Source organism: Manis pentadactyla, chromosome 5 (assembly GCF_030020395.1).
Source record: "Manis pentadactyla isolate mManPen7 chromosome 5, mManPen7.hap1, whole genome shotgun sequence".
NCBI lineage: Eukaryota > Metazoa > Chordata > Mammalia > Pholidota > Manidae > Manis > Manis pentadactyla.
In genome coordinates, this window is record NC_080023.1 from 138050232 (window position 1) to 138061677 (window position 11446).

An 11446-nucleotide genomic window follows, 5' to 3' on the forward strand; every position below is an offset into this window, starting at 1 on the left:
CTCTGTTTCATTCCTAACCTAAACACACATTCCTCTTGTTTTTGAGATTAACATCTTGTTCCAGTGGATAGATTTTTTTACACATATTGGTACCTTGATTTATGTTATTACATTCATAATTCATATTCACAATCATGTCTTACAGATATGTAATACTTTAAACTTTATAAAACTACTTCACACATACTGTTCATTCCTTCTAACATTGCTATAAAGGATGTTAATTGACTATTTAAATGGTTAATTATTATCCCTGTTTTGCAGATTAGAACAGATAAGCCCATTCACACTCAAGAGATCTTTGTATTACAAATTTCATTCATTCAACACAACGCTTACTATGTACCAAACAGAGTTACTGGAATTTGGAATTTCCAAAATGTTCTCATTTTCCTTTTTTAGCTTTGTGAAACCCCTATTTGATACTGCTTAAACTTGATTGTGAGCTTCTGAAGAGTAAGAAAGTATCTTTATTGTTGTTACACAAATTAACCCTTTTTTGTTTCTGGTCTAACAATGTTTCAAACAGGGGAGCTTCTACTAGTCTTTCAGTTCCTTCAGTGTTCTGATGGGTAGCTTTATTGTGATGGCGGAAGTGGTGATGTAGGCCCAAGCTCCACTGACTACCATTTTCATGCAGTAACTACAAACCAGGTCCTCACATATCATCTCTTCACCTTGGTTTTGCCACAGAAGTAGCAAGTGTACTTGGTGTGCTGGCTGATGTCAATTTTCTTCACCATTTTCCTGAGGGAGGCACCATGACAGGTCTCATAATTACGAAAGTCTCAGACTGATTAGTGTTTAGCTATGTCACCGCAAACTAGGTCTGAGCCCAGAGAGGCGAAAAATATAATTTAAGTATTTTTTAGTGCAATATTTTGTATGTGATAGATACGAAAAGTTTTACAGATTTAATTAACTATGCTACTCCCATCTCTGCAAGACTTTGGTTATAATCACCTATGTTGGTGTCATAATTCTCCAAATATTACGTTTACCCTCATTTTAACTGAAATCTAGTTGTCTCCTGAGAACTTCTTCCCTTGCAGCCCTCTTAAGCAAACAACACAGTTATATTGGTCCTAGTTGGGGTTCTTTCTCCTGCCTTATTGCTACATTCTAATTGGGAGAATAATGGCAGAAGAGGACAGAGAAGTAACTTGTCTTTGTCTCCATATCTGCTCTTCTCATATTCTTGGAATGAATTTTAGCCTCTCAGTTCCATTATTTAGATCTTTTTGCTGCAATAATTATTCCCTCCTCTCTACTCCCATAGTCAATAGTATGGACTGTGTCTTTTCCAAATTACAATATCAAGCTTCCAAGTCTCAGAAGACCACCGGGTGCTTTCCAGGTTTCTCCATTCATGCTTCAATCCCACCAGGACCTCAAATCCATTTGCTCATTTTACTTCTCATCATTCCCCTCACATCCTCACTTCCATTCTTACTTTGAGTAGATGGCTCATCTGTACAGGACTACAATTCTTTTTCCAAAACCCTTAAGAAAAACTGTGTTTCAGAATTCAAGGGCTTTTTTTTAAATTGTGGTAAAATATAGATAACATAAAATTTACCCTTGTAAGCATTTTTAAATGCTTCACCAGTGTTAAGTACATTCACATTGTACAACCAATCTCCAGAACTTTTTTCATCCTACAAAACTGAATGAAACTCTATACCCATAAGACAACTCTCCACAACTCCACTGGAAGCCACCATTATGCATAGTTTGTCTCTGTGAATTTGATTACTCTAGTTACCTCATATAAATAGAATCATACAGTATTTGTCTTTTTGTGACTGGCTTATTTCACTTAGCATAATGTCCTCAATGTTCATTTACATTGTAGAATGTGTCAGAGTTTTCTTCGTTTTGAAGGCTGAATAATTTTCCACCATATGCATATACCACATTTTGTTCATCCATTTATCCATCGATGGGCACTTGGGTTGCTTGTGACTTTTGGCTATTGTATATAATGCTGTTATGAATGTGGGTGTACAATTATCTCGTCAATTTTTTTTTTTGTTATTTTGGGTATATACACAAAAGGGGATTTCTGGATCACATGGTAATTCTAATTCTAATTTTTCAAAGAACTGCCATGTTGTTTTTATAGCAGCTACATCATTTTCACATTCCCACCAATAGTACAAAAGTGTTCCAATTTCTCCATATTCTCATCAACACTTGTTATTTTCTGTTGTTGTTTGTTGTTTTTTTATAACTATGCTAACAGGTATGAGATGGTATCTCACTGTGGTTTTGAGTTGTATTTCCCTAATGGTTAGTGATATTGAGCATCTTTTCATATGCTGATTCCTATTTCCAGATCTTCTTTGGAGAAATTTCTATATAAACCCTTTCCCCTATTTTTTAATAGAATTGTTTGTTTTGTTGTTATTGACTTGTAGTTCTATATTCTGGATATTAACCACAGACCAGGTATATGATTTGAAAATATTTATCCCTTCCATATGTTTCCTTTGCACTCTACTGATAGTGTCCTTTGATACACAGAAGTCTTAAATTTTGATGTCCAATTTATATATTTTTTATTTTTTTTGCCTGTGCTTTTGGTGTCATATCCAATAAATCATTACTAAATTCAATGTCATGAAACTTTCCTTTATGTTATCTTTTAGGAGTTTTATAGTTTTATGCCTTATACTTCGGTCTTTAATATATTTTAATTTGCCTTTCTGTATATATATCTTTAGTATATGGTAAGAAGACAACTTCATTCTTTTGTATGTGGATATACAATTTTCACAGCAAAAAAATACATATTGAAAAGACTGTCCTTTCTCCCACTAAATGGTCTTGGCACTCTTGTTCAAGATCATTTGGCCACATTTGAGAGGGTTTACTTCATAGCTCTCTATTTTATACCATATGTATCTTTATGCCACTACTACACTGTTTTGATTACTGTGGCTTTGTAGAATATTTTATATTGAAAGGGTGAGAGCTACAATGATGTTTTTCTTTCTCAAGACTGTTTAGGCTATTCTCATCCCTTTGGATTCCATATGAATTTAAGATGGATGTTTCTATTTCTGGAAGAAAAATACCATTGGGATTTGGACAGAGAATGAAATGAATCTGTCATCACTTTCGGTAGTATTAAGTTTTCAACAATATTAAAATCTTCTCCTCCATGAACACATGATGTCTTTCCATTTATTTTTGTCTTCTTTCATTTCTTTCAGCAACATTATGTAGTTTTCTGTGTGTGAACCCTTTACCTCCTTGACTAAGTTTATTCCTAAGTACTTTATTCTTTTTGATGCTATCATAAATAATTTTTTTTCTTTTAGGATTGTTCACTGTTAGTATATAGAAGTGCAACTGATTTTTTATGTTGATTTTGTATCTGGCAACTTTTTAAAATTACTTTTCTTCTAGGTAAGATATTTATCTATTCTAAATTGATTTGCTAAGTTTATTTTTTAGTTCTAACAGATTTTTGTGGAATTTTACATATAAGATCATGTCATCTATAAGCAGAGATAAGTTTACTTATCTAATTTAGATGTTTTTTATTTATTTTTTCTTGTCTAATTGCTCTGGCTGGGACTTCAAGTACTATGTTGAATACAAGTGATAAGAATGGACATCCTTGCCTTGTTCCTAATCTTAGAGAAAAAAATCTTTCAGTCTTTAACTGCAGAGTATGGTGTTAGCTGTGGGTTTTTCCACATATGGCTTTTATTATGTTGAGGTAATTTCCTTCTGTTCCTAGTTTGTGAGTGTTTTGGTCATGAAAGGGTGTTAAATTTTGTCGAGTACTTTTTCTGCAGCAATTGAAATGATCATATGAGGTGTTTTTCCATTCAGTCTGTTAATGTGATATGTTACGTCAATCAATTTTTGTAGGTTGAAACATCCTTGCATTCTAGGAATAAATACTACTTGGTCATGGTACATAATCTTTTAAATTTATTGTTGAATTCTATTTTCTAGTATTTTGTTGAATATTTTTACATAAATATTGTCAGAAATATTGGTCTGTAGTTTTCTTTTCTTCTAGTGTTCTTGTCCTTGTCTTTGGTATCGGTGAATGCTGGCCTCATAGATGAGTTTGAAGCAGAATTCAGGGTTTTTTAAATTGTGGAAATACAGTACTACACACATACACACACACACACACACATACATATGCATATTATAGAATACCTCCAGCAGAGACTGAGGAAATCCATTGTTTCAAACACGCTAATATTTACACAGCAAAACATGAATATTCACAATAAGTGAGATAAATCAAGACTTAAATAACTTCAAATCAGGTCCAGATAAGTTTCCTACCACCTGAATTTGATACCAAACTAGTTTAGTTACTCCTCTTGCACTCCATCCAATTTAGTGGTAAAACCTCAACTTGACTAAATGCACTTCTGTACCTACTCAATTCCTGCACATGAGTAACCGAATGTGGCTAGAAATAAACATAGTCAGGAAACCAGTTTCATTTTAATTTCATGACCACAAGCCTCAAGTAGGCTTACAAAATGTAACATCTTCGTAGTCAAATTTCCTTGCAAATCTGAACATCTCCCTAGTCAGATTTATTATCCCCCATCTCTAAGGCAACTGTTTCATATCTTCTTTCTTCTCAAAATCTAGCACATCTGTTCCTCACTCATAGCTGATGGCTTTACTGGTTTTTTCCTTAATGAAAAAATCAGTCTGAAGAGTGATTCTATATCCTCACCAACAGTATCAATCTACCAACATCTAAACCACATACACTGCCTCAACTCCAGACACAAATTTAAGCCACATCTCTACTAAGATGTCTAAAAGGCATCTGACTACTGAACTCTTGATTTTCCTCAGCCCCAAATCTGTGCCTCATACCAGTAAATGGCTCCTTCATCCACCAGATACTTGGGGTAAAAACCTTAAAGTCACTCTCCACTTCTTTCTCTCACACCCAACACCCCAGCTAACTTGGTCTTAAAAATATATGCTGAACCCAGTCACTAAACAGCACTACCACCCGCCACGAACATCACCCACCTAGACTCTGTTGGACCCAACTCCCTGGTCTCCTGCCCATATTCTTGCCCTACTGCAGACTAGTCACTTCACAGTATGTGTTCCATTATACACAGAACAAAATCAAACCCTTTCTCATGTCCTACAGGACCCTATATGATGTGATCTTTACTCTTTATCTGATCTCTGTCCCCCCTCCCCCTTACTCCATTCCAGCCATCTTGGCCTTCATAATATGTTTGGAAAGCCAAGTATATCCCTACCTCATGGCCCCTTCTGTCTGGGATGATCCACCATGTTGCCCTCAGCACACTCTTCATTCAGGTATCTACTCATATGCTTACCCCTCAAAAAAAAAAAATTTAAAACAGAACTCTTCTTAATCATTTATCTAAAATCAGCATAATTTCTATTTCCTTACCCTGATTGGATTTGCATATGTTTTATCACCACTTGTCATTATGTATCTATATAATTGTAAATATTTGATGCCCCACTGGAAACTGAGCCCCATGAATATAGGCTTTTTTGCTTTCTTACTCACTTCAATATCTTAGAGCCTTGATTAGTCTCTAAAATACAGTAAGTGCTTGACAAATATTGGTAAATTAAGGAATGTTATTGTTTAGCAAATTTGTATCAGAGACAGAACAGAAACTAGCTGTCTATAATTCCAGTGAAAGTTATGAGAAAAAAAGCTACTGAAATTCATGACAAAAACCAGCTTTCTAAGGTTACCTTTTTCCTGTATTATGAATACCTATTATGGCTATATGTTGACATATAATTTTCTGCTCCTTGCATTAGCCTCAATTCCACTTTAATTTGCTGTCTTCTACACTATGACCTAGGGTTTCACACAGTCCTGGAGGACTTGACAAAAAACACAGATTGCTCAGCTTCAACCCCAGAGTTTCTGACTCTGTACACCTTGAGTGAAGTTGGGAATTTGGATTTCTAACAGGTTCCCACATGATGCTGGCCCTGCTGTTCCAGGGACCATACTCTGAGAACCAGTGACCTAGAGAAACCTGGTTTTCATATAGGCAAACTCATTTTCTTTTTTTCCACTTTGTGACTTTCTCCATAGCCTGGCTTTTCTCTGATGATACCTAGGCCACTGAAGTTCATACTCCTTGGAAACAGAGTGGCCTAATGTGTAGGTGGAATCTATATCTATACATAGTGGGGAAAGTGGATGTTCAATGTCTCCCTCCTGCTAAACCAAAGACAGCAGCCTGTGTTCTTCTCTCTGCCGTTGCCCCGTAGCACCTCATTAATTCACCTAGACAAGGGCCACTAATGAGGAGGTGCTGAGCTATTTAGTCTCCATTTGTCACCCCTCTTGCCCTCATGATGCTTTCAATAACCCCTTGCTTTTTATGTGTTCTTTTTGCAGAGAAATTTCTCAGCAGAATTTAGGGCATTATACGGTGCCAAGGAACAGTGATTATTTTGGGGCTGTGAGCCAGGAAAGAACAAGGAACAGATATAGTTAAGGAAAGCAAGAAACACCTTTGATTTTGAGCTCCAGGGAGTTAATAAATCACTAACAGGAAAAGAATCCTTACCTTCCAGTTCCTTAACTTCTCACCTATCTCTCCTTTGCAAGGAATAATACTCTCTTTCCATCCCACAGCAAACATGATTTGCACTCACTCCACATTTTTGTTTTTCATATACAGTCGCACAATTTGGAGACATTACCAGATGTGCAGGTATGCATGTGGGTGGGGTGAGACTGAGGCCCTCCTCCAAAATTCCCCTTATCTTCCTTTTCTTCTTCATCCCTGTAACTGGGATCCCCATCCACTCAGCTGGTCTAGCCAAAATATTGGAAGAACAAAACACAGTTACCTTTGACTTTGTCCTTTACCTTATCCCTATACAGGCCATATGCAATCCCTATCTGCACAACTTCCCAAGCGTATCCTAAATCCTCCTACACAATTTATCTCTCTTGGTTCTGCACTCATCTGAGTCCCATCATCTTTCACCTGGCTGACCACAATAGTCTCTGAACTGCTCTTCTTGTTCCTACTCTTAATCCTGTGTAATCTGCTCCTCACATATCAGCCAGGATATTCTTCTGTATAATGTCCATGTTCCTGTATAATGTGACTCCTATTGCTCTCTGTGTTTCTCTTTTATACTTCTTCCCTTAGCTCACACTCCTTCAGCTGCTTGAGCCTTGTTTCCATTCCTAGAACATACAAGTTTGCTCCCACTTTGGAGCATTGGTACTTGCTGTTCCCTCTGCCTAGAATCCTCTGCCCCCATATCTATGCGAGACTTTAAATCCTTGCATATGTCATTAAATTCTTGCCCCCAAAGTTGCCTCTTCAGTGAAGCATTTCTTGGTTATCCAGTCTAAATTAACTGTGTACCAACCCCTCTTTACCCTGCATTTTGCTCTTTTTACATCTCCTTGTTTTATTTTCTTCAAGCATATATCGATATCTGATACTAACTTGTTCATTTGTTTACTGGTTGTCTGTCTTCTCACAAATCAATGGAAGTTCCATAAAATCAGACAGACTCTTCTGTCTTATTTGCCAGTATATCTTCAATTCCTAGTGAATACTCAGCATAATTACCCCATTTTACATTTACAGGTACAGTTTACATTTACTGTAATTCACGGAGAGATTAATTGCCCACTGCAGACACAGCTAATTAGTAGTGAATAGGAAATACTAAGAAAGGGAAAGGAATGTAAATGAAAATTTTTGAAATCTATAACACATTTATTTTTCTGTATGAGCAATTTGGATGGACAATCACTCATATTTTAAGAAGTAATCAAAGCGGCTTGTGTTTAAAAAGTGAAATTGTGTGTTGCTTTAATAAAACTAGTTAATTATCATTCAAACAAGACAACATAAAACCCTCAAGCCGAGCATTTAGCCTTAGCAGACTGGCTTACTATTTTAACCAAGAAGTTATTAAAAATGGGTTTTGCATCCCAGTACTGTTTTTGTTTGTGTATTTCAGACAAAGTACCATAGATCATCCTGTGGAAAAGTCTCTAAACACCAGAAATATGATCTAGCCACAAATAAATTAGGATTAAAATTACAGTGCAAGAAATTCAAACCTTCTTTCCTCCAAGCCCACAGACCATTTGATTTCTCTTGAGAGAGGATGCTCCCACCTTTCCTCTGCTTTAAGAAAACAAAGGACTTCCCCAAGATTAAGAAATCCACATATTCATTAGGATTCCTCTAGTCAAGGCACACTACTTGCCTTGAGAACTACCCTAAAAATTTTACAAAGCATCCATATGTAGTTGAGTATGAAATACATGATGTAGAATGAACTCAGCTTTAGAGAATATAAAACAGTGAGCTCCTGCTAACGAAGAAAGGAAGACACCACAAGAGGAAAGAGACTCCCTGTGGGTCAGAGTGAAACAGGAGGGCCTTCAGGAGAAGGAATTTGAATAGGGTCTGGGAACAGGAGTCAAATTTGGGATAATAGGAAAGAGGTAGCAATGAAAACTGGGAGAGCAAGAGCAAGGAAGTAGGAAAGAACCCATTTGATTTGGAGAACAGGGAGCAGAAAAATGTGGCTCTTCCAGGTGTTTGTATAGCTATGGGAGTAGGAGGAAATAAGGTTACTGTGACATTTTTAGGCCAGACTGTGAAGTACCTTAGATTCCATGCAAAACAGTTTGATTTTATCCTGTTGTCACTGAGGACTGAGGGATTCTGAGCTGGGCAGTAATATGTTCAAGCAGATGCTTAAGAAAACTACTCCAGCAAGAATTTTCAGGATACAAGGAAGTAAAGACGCAGGAGGGCTGGGTAAGAGGTTATTCAACCACCTATCAAGTCATTCTGATCAAGAGCTATCACTCATCTATAAGTGGACCTTGGGAGTAAAAATGTGTTTTCAAAGCACATAATTTAAACTTGGAGTTTAAAAACATACTTCAAAAAATATACTTCTTTCTGTGATGACTGCCCTTGTACTGTTCACCATGTAACTTATTCACTATGTAAGAATTTGTTCTCCATGTAAGAACTTGTTCGTTATGCTTCAGAAGATTGGAGACTGACGAAAATTAGGCTTGGGGTGGATTAATGATTGTGCATTGAGCATTGACTCCCCTATACAGAATTTTATTGTTGTTAACAACCATTTGATCAATAAATATGAGAGATGCCCTCACAAAAAAAAAAAGTACACACTTCCAATTGTAAAATAAATAAGTAACCGCGATGTAATGTATAGCATAAGGAATATAGTCAAAATATTGTAACAACTTGGTATGGTGATAGCTGGTACCTAGAATTATCATGTATATAAATGTTGAATCACTGTGTTGTACACCTGAAACTAATGTAATACTGTGTGTCAACTACCATTCAATAAAAAATAATTATCTACAAAAAAAAAAATATATATATATATATATATACTTCTATTGGGTTTGCTGTTTGAAAATTAAGAATATTAAGTCCTTCAACAGAAAATCCTGCCAGTACTACCTCTGAAATAATATCCAGAAACCAACCACTGTAACCACCTCTCTCATCTTCTTACTTCACTGCCACCATCAATTCTCACTGGTTTATTTCAATGACTTCCTTTTCCTCTACTTTTTCTCTAACATATAATATTGTCCACACAGCAGCCAGGTAAATCCTTTCAAAATGTAAGTCCATCAGCAACCCCTCTTCTGCTCAGAACCCTCCCAGGGTCTCTCCCACACAAACATGATTTGCAGTCCTGATGCTGGCCTCAGAGCTGCCTCTCTGCCTTATAATTCCCTCCCCCACACCATTCTGCTCTAGCTATGCCACCTTATTTGTACACCTGTGCACTTCTGTTTTAAGGCCTTTGCATTTGCTGTGCCCTCTGCCAAAACACAACTTCCTAAGGTATTTGTATGACTAACTCCCTCCTTCCCAACTTCAGGGTTTGCTCACCTCATCAGAGAAGTGGTCCCTAACTATCCTATATCAAAAATACCAACTTCCATCAATTCCATCCTCTTAATCTTTTTTTAACCTCTTCTTTTCAGTTAACTATTATCTTCCCCACCAGAACATCAACTTCATGAGGGCAGAGAAATTTTGTTCATGGTTGTCTCCCCAGCTATTAGACCAGAGCCCGAGATAGACAATAAACACTTGTTATTGAACTATATAATCTTTGGATGCCTTTGAGAGTTAGAGAAAGGTTGTCTACCTGCCAGGGCCCCGAACACTTTCTCATGCTTGCTGTTGTTCTTCCACTCCCACTGGATGACAGGGAGATCAAAATCAGGAAACGATGGTCTCCGTAGAAGAAGGAGATAAAAACACCAGACAATCAGAGGCATTTGCCAAGCTTGTACTGACTCTTCAACTTAGCTGTTGATTATTTTTTTAATTGAAAAATTAACTTTCTTTTAATGGCAATAACATGATAATCATATTGTATCAGAGGATGTTAGAGGCTCATCAAAGTCCATGTTCTCTTCTTAAAAATACTCAGGTAGATTATGCTTCCCAGCTCCCCTCACAGCTGCGTGAAGTTATGTTGCCAGTCCCAGCCAATGTAAAGTGGCTGAAAGCACTATATGCCTCTCCCAGTCTAGCTTATTAAAGAAAAGAAAACAAAGCAAGCCAAATGAAACAATACAAAACCTCTCCTGTACATGATCCTCCATGCTCCTTCCCTTTATGTCTGTTAGAAAGTAATGCTCAAGGAAACCTTGGAATCTACATGTTGAAGTTCGCACAGCTCAATATGCCTGGGTCCCGAAATGATACTGCAGAGCAGAGCTACCACAGACTTGAACACCTGCCTATTGATTTGAAGCCATTACACACTGTGGGTCTATTTGTTAATGTGCAATATTTGGTACATATTTATGCTTAAAAAAAATTCATTGCTTATGTGAAGTTTAAATTTACCTGGGCATCTTGTATTTTTATTTGCTGAATCTGGTGATCCTGCAATAAGAAGATCACATTTAAAGTCCTTACATACCTACAAAGAAACTTGTGCATGAATGTTTATAGCAACATTATTCATAATACCCAAAAGGTGAAAACAGTGCAAATGTCCATGAGCAGACAAATGGATGCACATAAAGTAGTATATCCATATAGGGAATATTTTGGGGCCATAAAAAGGAATGTAGTACTGATACAGGCTACAAAATGGATCAACCTTAAAAATATCAGGCTAAGTAAAAGAAGTCAGTCACAAAATCCTACATACTATCTGATTTCATTCCTATGAAGATCCAGAATAGGGGACTCTACAGTCAGAATGTTGACAAGCGGTTATTGGGGCTGGGAGTAGGAGGCCCAGGAGAAGAGGAAGAGTAGTAACAACAGGACTCAGGGTTTCTTCTTGAGGTGATAACAATTTCTACAATTGTGGTGATAGGTACACATATCTATGAATATTCTAAAAGCCATTGGATTACACTTTTAAG

The 11446-nt window shown here is 36.8% G+C and overlaps 1 pseudogene; it reads right to left on the reverse strand.

Moving 5' to 3' along the window:
* Positions 1–540: 540 nt before the first annotated feature.
* On the reverse strand, positions 541–7290 carry LOC118915857 (60S ribosomal protein L37a-like; annotated as a pseudogene).
* Positions 7291–11446: the final 4156 nt, after the last annotated feature.